Source organism: Vombatus ursinus, unplaced genomic scaffold (genome assembly GCF_900497805.2).
Source record: "Vombatus ursinus unplaced genomic scaffold, bare-nosed wombat genome assembly UNPS02014942.1, whole genome shotgun sequence".
NCBI lineage: Eukaryota > Metazoa > Chordata > Mammalia > Diprotodontia > Vombatidae > Vombatus > Vombatus ursinus.
The window spans coordinates 21,743,826-21,759,411 of NW_020954720.1; the positions used below are offsets into that span (position 1 = coordinate 21,743,826).

The 15,586-nt window shown below is 35.1% G+C and overlaps 2 pseudogenes; both read right to left on the bottom strand.

The window, feature by feature from the left end:
• Positions 1-7,259: 7,259 nt before the first annotated feature.
• On the bottom strand, positions 7,260-12,411 carry LOC114029915 (annotated as a pseudogene).
• A 922-nt stretch (positions 12,412-13,333) lies between these two features.
• LOC114029916 lies at positions 13,334-13,749 on the bottom strand (annotated as a pseudogene).
• Positions 13,750-15,586: the final 1,837 nt, after the last annotated feature.

Below are 15,586 nucleotides of genomic sequence, written 5' to 3' on the forward strand. Positions count from 1 at the left end.
TAGATAGATAGATAGATAGATAGATAGATAGATAGATAGATAGATAGATAGATAGATAGATGGCACAGGGTGAGTTGAAGATGAAGGGGTGATATCTGGAAAATAAAATTAAGGGGTGATAGAGGATTATACTGGGAGAAGGAGAAAGGGACAGGTAGAATGGGGTAAATTATTTCACATAAAACAGACAAGAAAAAGGCTTTTCCAGTGGAGGGGAAATGGGGGGAGGTGAGAGGTAATGAGTGAATCTTATTCTCATAGAATTTGGGTATGAAAATCTATTTTACCCTATAGGGAAATATCAGGGAAAGGGACAAGAGATCAGGGGGATGATAGAGGTGAGGGTAGATTGGGGGAGGGGGTAATCAGAAGCAAACACTTCTAAGGAGGGACAGGGTCAAAAGAGAGAATAGAATAAACCAAGGGCAGGATAGGATGAAGGGATGATAGTTAGTTTTTCACAACATGACTACTTTGGAAGTGTTTTGCATAACTACACATGTATAACCTGTATCAAGTTGTTTGCCTTTTCAATGAGGGTGGGTGGAGAAGGAGGAAGGGAGAAAATTTGGAACCCAAAGTTTTAAAAACACATGTTAAAAAAATTGTTTTCACATGCAACTGGGAAAAAGAAATACAGGAAATGGGGTATAGAAATCTATCTGACTCTACAGGAAAATAGAAGGTGAAGGGGATAAGACAAGGGGGGAGAAATAGAAGGGGGGCAGATTAGGGGAAGGGGTATTCATGCCATCTTGGGGTGGGGGGAGGGGGGAGATGGGGAGAAAATTTGGAATTCAAAATCTTGTGATACTGAATGTTGAAAACTAAAGATGAATAAATGTAAAGGAAAAAAATGTGCTGGAGAGGGAAATGGCAAACCACCGCAGAATCTTTGCCAAAACCCCAGTAGGATCACAAAGAGTCAGAAACAACTGAAAAAACTGAAGAACAACAAAATATACATATAACTTAAGTACATAATATATTTATATGTCATATCTATCATATGAGGTATATGCGATGTATTTAAATATACTTTTTCACATATAATCCGGTGTAATTTATTTTATAGATTTAAAGCATTCTGAGAAAGAGTACACAGTTTTGCCAGATGGTCATAGGGGTCCAAAATACCAAAAAAAAAAAAAAAAGGTTAAGAACCTCTGACCTAAAGGAGCAAAGGTTGGTGATCTAATTCATTCATTTATTCATTCATTCATTTATTTGTTTGTTTGTTTGTTTGTTTTTAGTTATCAGCATTTGCTTTCATAAGATTTTGATTTCTAAAAAATTTTCCCCCTTCCTCCCCTCTTACATCCTCAAGACGGCATACAATCTGATATAGGTTATGCATGTACAATCATATTAAACATATTTCCACATTAGTCATGTTGTGATAGGAGAATCAGAACAAAAGGGAAGAATAACGAGAAAGAAAAAAAGAGAAAACAATATGCTTTGATCTGCATTCATACTCCATATTTCTCTGACTGTGGATAGTATTTTCTATCATGAATCTTTTGGAATTGTTTTATATCATTGCATTGCTGAGAAGAGCTAAGTCTACCAAAGTTGGTCATCACACAATGCTACTGTTACTGTAATATTATACTCTAATATTAATATTTATACCATAATACTATATATACTGTAATATTTTGGTTTTGCTCACTTCATTCAGCATCATTTCATGTAAGTCTTTCCTGGTATTCCTGAAATCTACCTGCTTATAATTTCTTATGAAACAGTAGTATTCCATTACATCCATATACCATAACTTGTTCAGCCATTCCCCAATTGATGGGCATATCCTCAATCTCCAATTCTTTGCCACTACACAAGGAGATGCTACAAATATTTTTGTCCATGTGGGTAAAGGTTGGTGATCTTAATTACATTTATGAACTCTGGAAACTTAAATTTTTTTATCACTGTCTTTATATCTTTGTAACTGCATCTAAATGCAGTCCATATTTAGAGACTCTACTTTTATATGCTGATGAATCATCCATTTGCCCTCAGTTTCTCAATCACTGTAGACTATTGTTCTTACTACCTTCCCTAATTGTTATTATTATTATTATTATTATTTTTGATTACTCTCATGCTTGATTTAGTGGAATCTTATGACAAATTCACAAGCTAATTATGTATTATGTTGAAAAGGAATGAATTTCTCTTTCAGATTTATTGTTTTTTTAAATTCAATTGAATCTTCTGCTGCTTCTACATTAGAGAACAGAATGAGTCATGGCTGTCATTTTACTCTATAGTATTCATTATTATTTAACATTTCATCTCATTACAGCCTTCCTCATAAGCCATTTTTTAAAAAAGGGGAAAAAAGGAATCTTACATTTGTCTATAAGTGCTTTTTGTTCTAGTTTACTTTTAGCATCCTTCTACTTTCTTCTGGCAGAAACCTTGTTGAGATTTATTGGGAACATAGTACTTAAAAGCTGTCTTTCTGAGCCTATTAAATCTCAATACTCATAGATATTTTATTTTGAAAGAATACTTACATCTGGAAGAGGCTCAAGAGATTGATTAGTCTATTTTTCGGTTTCCAGGAAGTTCACTTTTATCATATCAATATTTAGCTCATTCTTAATGAGCTCTTATTTATTAAAAAGTATTCATTCACATTGGTAAAACTATATAGCACACAACTGCTTATTTCCAACTCCACTTTGCATTTGCTGTTCTACCTGGCTTCAGCTCTGCAGAACAAGATGTTCCTCCCTGAATAAACTCATCACCTCTAATCTCACTACCATGAAGCTAACTTAACGGTTGATTGATATAACTTCCCTCAGCTTTCTCTCTCCTCTAATTGAGGACTGGATGTGAGAATGCCAAACTCCTCCCAATGCCTCCTTTATAGGGGGGCAGGAATTGGAAGAATTATCTTTCTTTTTATTAGTAGTATCCCTAGCTGTGAGTGCAGTGCCTGGCACATAGTAGGCTCTTAATAAATGTTTATTGGATTGGATTGGTTTTTTGACATCTTGTAAGAAATCACCATTATTTATATGAAGTAGAATATTAAAGACGAGAATGAAAAAGAGAATGAAGTCACTGCAAGAGAACAAGAAATTGCACCCAGAATTGAACAGGAGAAGAATAAAAGTCTGGTTTGTTTTAGGGAAATTCAGATGTTTTTGTTTGTGTGTTTGTTTTTAATGACCCCAAGCTTCTCACTGAATCAAGCCTCATTAGAAAAAAAAATAGTAATATATTCTTCGGGTATAGTTATATGGTTGCAAATCATGGAATATTACAGTCACTGAAGAATTGAAGTAGGGGACAACCATCCAAATGGAAATGGAATAGTGTGCAAGGTTGCAACCCTTTACAGAGAAGGAATTACAAGACTATTGGTGTAAAGGATATCATCAAAGAAATGTTGGAACACAAACTTAGGTTGTTCACATGGCAAGATACAGCAATAGCAGATAAATAGCCCTTATGAAACATCAAGAGAATGCGAGGGAGGGATGGTGATGATAAAAAAAAAAGTGAGCAAGGCCCAGAGTTTGCTGTGGTGAATTCACAGGAGTCTGGGAAGTCCCACAGTCAGGGATGGATGGGCTATGAGCTACAGTGTTGAAGATAATATCCACATCCACGAGAACACAAATCTATTTTATCATTTGAGTATTTTAATGAATGAATGATTGTATGCATGACAAGCATTTATTAAGTCCTTCCTATTTTCCAGGCACTATGCTATGTGCTGAGGATACAAATACAAAAGGAAGACTATCCCTTCCTCAGGGAACTTGCATTGCAATGGAGTGCGGGGTGGGAAGAAAGGGCTAAGGTGTAAATTTTGATTGACAAGGCCTTTCCATAAGCAATAGTACTGTTAATTTGGTTGCTGTTCCCAGTAGGGAGAAGAGGAAGAGTATGTAGAGTGTGAAGAGTGCTAAATTCAATTAGAAATCTTGAGTTCAAGGGTGAACTCTACTGTTTGTGAGGACGGACAAGTCAGTCTAATTTGGGGTGGGGTGGGGTCTAAGTTCATTTACTGGTAAAATAAGGGGTTTTGAGATATGAGTTTTAGGTCCCTTTCAACTCTAAATCCAGTGATTAATTGAAATGTAATATAAATAGTCATACATAGGGGTTAAGTGAAGGATTATTTCTGCACAATCAGTAGGCTCTGATAATTATAAATAGAGAAAAATATACTGTGGTGACTAATGAAAATTTGTTCCATAATTAATATTAAGGTACCTAATCTCTCCTTCATATTGTGTATAGAGGAACTCTGTGCTCATGAAGGCTATATCAGAAGAGAATAAGTAATTCCATGTACTTTCAAGTTGGAAAAAATCTTATTATAGTCCAGGAACATATATGTGTTATATGCATGTTTGCATACATGCATATGCATGTGTTCATTATACAAATATAGGGGCAGCTAGATGGCTGAGTGGATAGTACTCTGGGAATCAGAAAGATCTGAGTTCAAATCAGACCTCAGACACTCAATAGCTAAGCGACCCTAGTTACTTAACCTCTGTTTGTCTTAATTTATTGGAGAAGGAAATGGCAAACTGCTCCAGTATACTTTCCAAGAAAACCTCATTGGTGATAGGGTCCACAGGATCACAAAGAGTTGGAGATTACTGAGTGACTGAACAACAGAAAATGTATGCATGGCTATTTATTAACAGGATCAAATTTTTTTCCCCTGAGAATTGGCAAGAGTTTGTTATGTTCTGATACAGTATTTAAAAGCCGAATTTTTGTTTTTGTTTGTTTGTGTGTGTGTGTGTGTGTGTGTGTGTGTGTGTGTGTGGAGGAGGAGGAGAGAGAGAGAGAGAGTTTGGAGAGTTTGGAGAGTTTGTGCATGTTTGTGTATGGTGGCTAGAGAGCTTTCCTTAGAATCAAGAAGAGCAAGGAACAGTTCCCAGCTGGGATGCCTACTGATTGTATGCATGCATAGATGTATGCATGTACACATAGATGCCCACATATGTGCATATATACATACATGCATGCGTCTGTGCACACAGAAGCTGGGCTATGTCAGAAAAGAATAAATTCCTATTTGTTTGTTGAAGTTAGGAAAAATACTGTATTACCATTAATAATGATAATACACATAATGACAACTCATATATGCATATATGCCTGTGCTTTGTTTATATATCTGTGTGATAATGCATCTGGACCTATGATTTCATTGGAACTAACTCCTAATGGTAAAAATACATATATTAAAGCAGTTCAGTAACTTCTGAAACCTAGAGTTTAAGATTTGCTTGGTGCACTGAGAATTTAAATGACATACTCACTATCAAGCAGCCAACAAACATACCAGTTATGAACCTTGCTCTCCCTGTCTACAGAAACACCTCTGTAGCCACTATACCATGTTACCAATCACATATACATACATACATGTATGCATGCATACATACACAGACAGGTACATGCATTCTTTCATTACATATATGTATATATTTCTCTCATTCTTCTATATGTATATATGTCAGTTTCCTTCACTATAAAATGAGGATAATAACAGCACCTACCTACCAGGGTTGTTGTGAAGATCAAATGAGATGTTTGTAAAATGCCTAGCATAGGGCTTGGCAAACAGTAGGTGTTTAGTAAATGCATTTCCTTCTTTCTCATTTTACAGATGAGGAAAGTGAGAGATTGAAAGGTTCCAAGACTTTCCCATGTCTACACACTCAGTTTCAGAATCAAAATACAGACATCACTGGATGTGATTGATGACCTTCAAGATACCTTCCAGATCTAAATCTGTGATCTTGTTATCAAATCGGGTTCTCAAATAAAAATCTGGTCCCCTCCCCACTATATAATTTTATCACTCCATGTAGGCTCTTGGTCAGGAGACATTCAATGTTAGCCTGTTGGTCATTAGGTAATGAGTTCTTTCATTGTAGGGGTCCATAAGCATTTCATCTAATCCATGTTGTAGTTTAAACCTGCTTCACGTAGTCTTCGGTGGAAATGGAAAAAGCTTCTAATTAGAATGTTTGGAAAAATCAAACAAATTAACAGGGGTACCTACAATATTTCCTCTCAATGTTATAATACAGTTATAGTAACAAATATGAGGAATATATGGAATTATGAAAAATAAACTTTATAAATGTAGAGCAAAACCAGAAGGAGAGAGCACATGGGAATTATAGCCTCTTAAGAGGAAAAATTAATACTGATTAATAGAAAAAATCACCTAACTGAATCTTACAGGAAGTGAGTAAAAAGCTGTTATGATATATTATAGGTTGAATTTTATTCATGCAAATAACTGTAGCTTCAAAGGAAGTTTATTTGATTGTATTGATATGTAATGTTATAGATAGTTAAACATATTTTGAAATTTAAAAACTAAAAAAGAAAAACATAAAGTATAGGCAAAATTGTGTAATATACCTGTTTGGAACTTTAAAGATGATCTAAAACCAAACACTTTATTTATATTTAATTTAACTAAGGCCCACTGTGGTTAAAAAAAACAAACAAACAAACAAACAAAAAAGCCAAAATCCTTTCCTAAGTCAATAGTAGAATAGAAGAACTCAGAGTCTCCTATTCTCCAGTCTACTCCTCTAACCTTCCTTCTTAACTCTCCTTTATAATTCTTTAATATAGCTCTTAGCTCACTAGGGAACATCTTTCTTCCTTGTTTTCAACAACTCTTTAGGCTTTGCCTAGAACTCTGTAAAAATGTCATAGAACATCACTGTGAAGAAAACTATTTCAGTTCCTCAAATGTACTATCAATAGAATTGTTTATAATAAAATGAGGAGTTTTATTTGGCTGATAAGATGACAATCCAGTGCTCCTTCTAGAAGGTTCACAAAGTTTTCAAAAGCCCGTAGGTCCTATCTGGTAAATGTCCAATGTATTTATTATAACTTCAACAGTTTTAATAATTTGAATTTTAGATAGGAATTGTGCTTTTTCCTTAAATTTGTCTAAAGTGGGTAGGTCTATGCTAGAAATGAAAAAATGAAGATGTTACCTAACAAAACGGGGATGAATCACTTAATACCCGAATAACCAGTCTAGCCCCTTACCTCACTCTAAGGCTTCTTGCAGTTAGGGGTCTCATCCTGCCATCTCCCACCTACATGCATTTTACACGTTCCATTCCCCATGTCTAACATGGAATACTCCCACAACCCTTATAAGTGTTCATTGAAAATATTTCCTTTTTTTTTTTTTAATAAAAGGTTTATTCTCTCTAGGATCAGGGGGGTGCTCAGTCAAAGAGACCAAAGCCGTCATCAGACTGCTCAGACTGGGCTTTCTTGTCTTCCTTCTTCTCCTCCTCAGCAGGGCCAGCAGAGCCGGCACCGGCTGCGACAGCGACGGCACCACCGGCGGGCATGGAGGCCAGCTTGCTGCTCCCTATGTTCCTGCCACTCAGCTCACCGATGACCTTCTTCAGCCGCTTGTCGTCCGTCTCGATGCCCACGCTGTCTGAGATCTTTTTCAGGGCCTTGGAGTAGGGGGCATCGTTGCCACCGAGGACAGCTAGGAGGTAGGCCGCCACGTAGCAGAGTCCAGACCGGGAAAAAGCTATTTCCTTTCTTTAAGGCTCCGCCTAAACACCCCTTTCTCCATGAAACCTTCCTTGAAGTTCCATAACTAACTCCCAGCTAGAAAAAAAAAAATCACTCTACCTCATATCTCTTAAGTCATTCAGGTTCTCCCCCCGGATATACTTAATCACATTCTGACTTTAGAGTAGTTATTTTTGTGCACGACAAGTTTCTGTTATGCTTTAAAAGCAAAGACTATTATTTTCTTCCTATTGCACACATGATTCTTTGCGGGTATCAAATGTTTAATAAAGCATTTAAAAAATAACCAATTTGTGCTAATTTTATAGGCATATATTGATATGTACTTAAATTTAAAATTGGTAGTCATTTGCTATGAATGGATTTTAGACTAAATTTTTTGGCAACAGGGATTATGTTTACTAAGAAATGTGCAAAAATCTCATTTTTCATAAAAGATCGTCAACAACATTTTGGGATAATATATTAAACAACATAATTCAAATAAAACAAGCACTTACTTTTCTTAGAAATAAGTGAATCTTTCACAAACAAAACATTCTGTTCTGTTCTTTTTCACACTCCAAGGGGATACAAAAATTGTCCCAATAATTGCCTTAAGTATGCACCTTTTTATTAGTAAATTTTTTTTTATAGAAATGGTCATTATTTTTAAATCTTATCTATTGGGGCAAATAATTCAATACTTCAGGAGTCTGTGGACTCATTGATCTAGAATACAGACAATCAATAATCATTTACTAAGTACCTACTACGTTCCAGGCACTGGGGATACAAAAAGAGTCAAAAGACAATCCTGTGTTATGACTCAATGTCATTATTTTTATCCTCAACAAGAGTATGGTTTCTTCCAAACTTATCTAGCCTGGTGTGCCGACAACAGGCCTACATTTTGTTACTATGTCTCTACTCAGTCAAAAAAAAAAAAATTACTAAGAACCTTCTACATGCCAGGCATTGTTGGTGCAAATTATAAAGTCCTTTGAAAGTCAGGCAGATGGTTTTAGATTTGATCCTTCATGTTATATGGAGCAAATGAAGCTTATTAAGTAGTGGGAGTGTGGAAGACATAGTAAACCTACAATTCAGGAAAAGCAATTTATAGTCATGTAGTGGGAAGACTAAAATGGAGAGAAATTCGAGTTAGGGTAGGAGAACATTGTAATCATGCAGGTGTAATGTAATGAGGGCCTGCTCCAGGGGAATGGCAATGTCAGAGAAGAAAAGAGGGCATACCTCAGACACAGAGTGAAGATAAAATTGACAGGATAGGACATTGCAACATATATATGTATACATATGTATGTATATATACACATATACATATATGTGTGTGTGGGACAGACAGAGAAAGAGACAGAGAGACAGAGACAAGGACAGAGACAGTGAAAAAAGAGTTGAGGATGATATCCGGTATTCAGGTTATGAACCTGGATGATGCCCTCAACTGTAATAAGGAAATTAGGGAGAGGAGAGGTTTTGTTTTGTTTTGTTTTTTAACCTTGGTGGGACCTACTAAAGCTTGTGTTCCATTGACATACTATAACAATATCATCTTCACACTCTGATGAAACAATATGTTGGACTATGCTGACAGAGAAAAGAAATTAAAGATGATAAATTTCCATTAATGTAAAAGAAATATTTCTTTTACTTAAATTTATCAGAGATTGGTTATACATTGCCATTTCATGCTTCTGTGCATATTGCAAAATCCTTTATGCCTTGCTGTCCTGAGTGATATCCATATTCTCTCATAAATCCTCTATGGAGGATCTATCCAATACACGAGAGAATATCTTTGAATTTAGTTTAGTTTTTAATGTTTTAATGTTCATGTTATCCCTTGCTCTCTCCACATGACTGAACTGTTTCCTTTTCTGATGACATTATTTTGTGAATGATGTATTTTATGCTATTTCTTAAATGTAACACCCTGTTAAAATTTACTTGATCATTTTAAGCTCAGGAGGAACAATTTTATTGTTCCTAAAGTCCATTTTATTCCCTCCTTTTTGGCTTTAGGGAGTTTATTGTACGAATTTAGTTACTCATTTAATTACTCAGAGGTCCCAGTTAAGAAAATTCCTAATGTTTTGGCAGAGGTTCCACTGTCGGCCTAACTTTATATTTATACTATCTCCAGCTAATTTCTGACTTCTTTGGTTGGGGCTAAATTCATTTTACTGGAAATATATAGATAATAAAACTGCAGATTACATTAGAATGAAGGAATGAATGGATGAAAAAATTATTAAACACTATCTGCAAAGCACTCTGTTAATTGTTGAGATTACAAACAGAAAATTGAGACAGTCTCTATTCTTAAAGAGATGACACTTAAATGGGAGAGATGAAACACAGGTTTAAGCTACAAGTAAGATGGTAAGGTCTCATTGTTCTTAAGGCACAATAATGCATTTTCCTTAAGAATATCTTCAATACATGTGCATTTAATTCTCATAAAAGTTTTAGAAAGATGAGGAATAATGGTCAATGATTACTGATGACCTCAATCCAGAAGAGGAGGAACAATGCCAACTCTAGCTTGGAGCAGGTGAAGAATCTTGAATAAGAAACAGACAGAAATTCTCTTAAAAAGTCACAAGGACATATATGAGGCAAATTGTTTTAGAATGCAAAAATAGAACTTTTAACAATCTTGAAATCTTTGTTACATTAATTAAATTATATCTTCCCTTTCTCTAAGCCTATAAAAGTATGTGCCTATGCCATTTAGAAAAGGAAAACTGTTCAAAGCAATCAGACTCTGTTTTCCTTTATTTAATGGGTAAAATCTCATTTGATTTATGCAACTGTTTTTGGTTTTGTTCTTTTACTTTTTGAAAGAAGTTATATCACTCCCTCTCCCTCCCCCAATTTGTTTGTTATGTCTCTCTCCTTAAGATAGCTTCCAAAATTATTCCATGGTACTTCCAGTCTTTTATAATGTCTAATTCATTTTTTTCAATATTTTGTCCAGACACTCTTTTTAACTTCCTCTTCTTAACTATTCTTTTTATTTTTTTTCTCCAAGTTCTTTAATATTTCACTTTTTAACAGCTTGAGGCACAAGCAACATTAAAAAAAAAAACTCATCTTTTACAAGATTGAAAGTTCTGTATAGTGCTTGCTTATGTAATAAACCAACATTCTTGAAATTTCTATAACATTTTATATACTGAGCAACACCCTTGTCCACAGGTTGAATTAATAATGTAACAAAAACAGGCATGATGATGGTAAAAATCATGAGTCCAAAATGTTCCTGATGCTTTGCACCAAGTATGAAATTATGAAACAGATCAAAAATATTTGTCCATACAAAGAAACCTGTCAACCTCTGAAAGCTCATGACTTTTCATTTCCAAAGGTTTTATCAAGTGTGTACACAATTTGTTCTTTTCTTAAAGGGGGTTGGTGGGGAATAGGAAAGGGGCACGTTTAATTCACTTGAACATAACAGGCTTTGACATTACCAAAATGGGCTGAGGTTTCATAAAAGATAAAATCCTTTAGGAAGAGAATATGGACCAGTCCTACAAGTAGATATCTAAAAAAATTCAGAACATTATTCTCTACCTTCAAGATCAATTATTTTTCGAAAATATTTACCTTTCTGATGCCACATGTAACTAGCATTAAATTTGTACTTGCCCCCCAAAATACAATTATAATTTGCTAAAGAAAATTCACTTTTCATTCTTTTGATGAACAATAAACAAGAAATAAGGGAAATATTCCCCCGTCAGTTCACTAAAATATTTCTCACAAGGGCCCAATTTAACATATACCTTTTAGGATCAGAAATAGCTAAGTGCAAATGGGTGGGCCTTGATGTCATAAGGATATTCTTTTGCTCTCCTGTATCCAAGTTTATCCCATTCTTGCCTTCTTTCTTTCACTTACGGGTGTTTGGATGGTTTGTAACATAGGGTTGGTTTTTCTAGTCCAGATCCTCGATTTCATCCTGCTACAGAAACTCCACCACTATGGATCAGCAACTTTTCTATAACTTAGAATTTCTCCAAGATTTTTTTCTTTCTCTTCAATGTTTAAGTGGTTTGCTCCACTCTATAATATTTCTATGATACTTCATTTCTTCCAAAGAAGCTTGCACTTTGCTATTTCCTTGTCTTAGCTCTCAGTATCTTCCGTCTTAGCTCTCAGTATCTTCCGTCTTCCTCTAACTATCTGCAGCCTAGTTACAACACTTCTTTAACATGGTCAGAACAGAAAGCTTGAGGAACTCCACAAAAGCCTTATTCCCCTTGGCAGAATGGCATCCCCTTCTACCCTATTTTTAGTCACCAAATCATCATTTTAAGGCTCTCAGTTCTTAAGATTATAAAACTAGAGGAGATTATAGAACACGATTTCAATGCTACTGAAGAGAACATATGGCTTTTTTAAAGAAAAGTTTTATAAACAGGTCATAGCAAATTATTGGGGCCACTCTATAGTTCAGAAAGACTTAAGACAGTGTTCAGTCTAGAATGACCCAATATGTACCAGAGGCTAGGCTTTAGTTTTCCAACTGGTTTGCCTATAGAAAAAGAGCTTGATCAGCCCAATCCCTCTCTGAAAAAGTCTTCATCCATGAGGTCAAACTCTGGTGTTTCAATGCTCAAGAAAGTAAAAAAACAACAACAACAACAAAGATTTGAAGGTGTAGAGGAGGAGAAATGAATGAAGACCGTGGAGAAAAGTGCGAGGAAGTAAGGGGTAAGTCAAACTTACTCTAAAATGTATCAGGGTTGGAAGAGACTTCACCTTAGAAATCATCTAATCCAATACATACCTGAAAAGGTGTTCCAAAAAGGTCATACAGTCTCTGATTTAAAGACCTCCAATGATGGGGAATTCACAGTATCCTGAGATAAACCTACTAGTTTACTTTTGGATAGCCAACTGTCAGAAAATTTTTCTTCACTACTGATTTTTAAACTAAAAAGAAAAACTCATCAGGGTAATTGTAATAGGCCAAGGAAACCATTTTGGAATATGTAATTAATATTTGTGACTGGTAAGACAAACACATATGGAAAATACACCATAACTAAATGGCTTTGATGATGAGGAAGATAATTATAGAACTGAAAAGAACTCAGATTACTTAATACAAACCTCTAATTTTCAGCAGTTCTTCAATAAAGGATTCTGTCCTACACAATCGTAACTGTTAGTGGCAGAACAGAACTAGAACATATTTCTTGACTATTACTCACTCAGTGCTTTTTCCAATAACTCTGATTTGCAAGATAAATATCCAGGACTCATAAGCTTGTGGTAAATAAAGTAATGTTCAAGGGTTTTTTTGGTTGTTGATAGCTGTTGTCTTATACACCAAAAATATCTCCTAAATGTATCCATGATTATCTTTATGAATAGAAAATACTTCATATCCAGTGACTTTCACAGCTTGTTAGCTTTGGTAAATTAAAAAAAAAGTCATCAGTTTTCTACTGTACTTCAAAATTTACTAAGATAAACCAAATCCACCCATTAGCTCTCTAACATGGAGTGCAGAATTCTTTTTATTGCCTTAACTTTTATTTTTCAAAAATGAGTACTGGGTATTTTTTAACATGTAGTAGTGTCATGTCATACCTATCATGCAACTGCATATTTTAGTAACAAATTAAATTAGTAATATTTAGATAATTCACAGTGTATTTTTAAAATGAATTTTTTTTAATCAAAATACACTTCTCACTAAAATAAATAAATAAAATCCAAGCAAACCCACCTACACAAAGTTAGAAAAAACTTCAATTCTCTGGCTAATTGTTGGCAGCTTAGTCAGAAGCATCTGGAGCACTGGTGATCGAAGAGTCTGCTGTAAAACCTCCAGCAACTGCTGTGGCTACCCACATAGAGCAATCTCATTTGTCCAATGGTCAACACCCTTTTCATACTCACCTTGGGCTAGTAACTCCTCACCAAGCTATATTTCTTCAAGAAAGAACTGAGCAGCTTCTGCATCTTTACGGTCAGATAACTTGGAAAGACCAGCTCTCCCTTTAGCAAGCTTCTGTTTCTTCGCTCTCGGAGCCTGTTCTTGAATTTGGGATCGCTCAGTCTCTTGCGGTCAAAGTAAATACAGTAGCAGATGAAGAGGGCCCCACACACGCCGGCGGCGAACGCGCCATTCGGTCCCACCATGTTTCCGGATGTTGCTAGTCGGTGGAGGTAGCAGCGGCGGCGCAGTCCCCTCGCTGATGCCCAAGCCAGGAGAGTAGGCTCGCTCCGCTCCCGTCGAGGGCGGAGACAGCGAGAGCTCTTTTTATTTCTTTAGATAGCACATTTCAGTACTGAAATCTTAGGAACTGAATGTGATGGTTCCACTTATGTTTATGATGAAAAGAAGTCGTTACAGAAATATTGAAAAATCTGCTCTATTTTTCCTCTATTTGTGGTCCTAACAACTTAATTATTGTGTAAAATTCTTCATTTACAAAAGTTCAAATATTATAAACTGTCTTCCAAGACACAAAACATACTTTATAATATAGTATATTGAAAACTATGCAAAAAAAGAGAAGCAATGTTGTGTAATAAGTTTTCGTGTTGCTGTTGTTTTTAATTTTAAGGGACAAAAATGTCTAGTCTTTTTTCAGTTCTTTAAACTTTTTATTTCCTTTCATTTTTAGTTGTTAACTTCAAAAATATTACATCTAAGTTCTATGAACTCTGAATTGTCCTTGAAATATCATATGGAAAAGGCATATCACTCATCTGGACCTTGATTTCCTCATCTGTAAAGTTGAGGATGTTAGACTAGATTATCTGAGGACATTCCAGTATTAATATTTTTTGTTTTCTCTTCTCTACCGGTAATCACTGTGTTTTCCTGGATACCTAAGAGAATGATGGATTATTAGCACCATTCTGGGTGTGAAAAGTCTTTAAAATTGAATTGTGTAAGTCCCAGATTATGTCAGGAGAGGGAATTTGCAGAGCAAATTTCAACAAAATTTAAGGAGGGCAGAGTGTACCAAAATAACTAGACTCTCTGAAATTGTGAATTCAAACTCTGTGTGTGTGTGTGTGTGTGTGTGTGTGTGTGAGTGACACACAGGGAGACAGAGAAAGAGAGACAGAGACAGAGAGAGAGAGAGACAGAGAGAGAGAGTGAGAGAGATGTCCCTGTATCTGATATCAGTAGGTTAGTTTTTATCTAGATTCAATTGTTTAGTAAGATGTTGAATAATAAATTTACAAGTTAATTGTACTCTTTAAAATATTTAGTGATATAAACCAGGAGTGATGACATACAGTTAAAGAAAAAGTTATATATGAAGAAAAACTCTCTTAACAAAGGGTTAGAAGTACTTTGAAAACACTAGTAGGAGCCTTGTACTTCTGCCAGGGTGTTAAAAGACAGGACAGTAAAAAGAACAAGAAACATATGCTGGCAGGAAATACACTTAATATCTGATATGACTTTACCATTATATCTCTTCATTCACCTAATTTCATTTTACTTAAAATTCTATTAACTGTTAGTGATAAAAGACATTAAAGATTTGCTAAAATCTAATTTTGATTAAATATCAATAGGCACATTATAATCTATGATCAGGGATTTACTCATTTGGTAAATGTAATGGTCTTAGATCCACAGAATTGTTTATTCAAGGCCAACCTATTTAGAAAGGCAGGGTTGGGATTTTGGTGAAAAGAAAAACCCAGTTTTAACAAAAATGAAGAGAATCAAGTATTATGATTTCTACAGACAATAATTATTGTCTAAAATGTCCTTTCTTACTGCCACTGCTCTTGTCAAATTATTCTAATATAACTGTACCATTCCAAGTGGAGAAAGGCATTTTCTAGTAATTGTCACCTAACTCTATTACTGACTAAGATTTAGAAGATCATAGTTAGTATAACTCTGGCCTAAAACTCATGACTACATTTTTTCCTCAGCAACTCAACCCTCTGCTACAAAATAAAGAACCCCACGCCTTAAAAATACTTGAGATGGCAAAACTAAGCA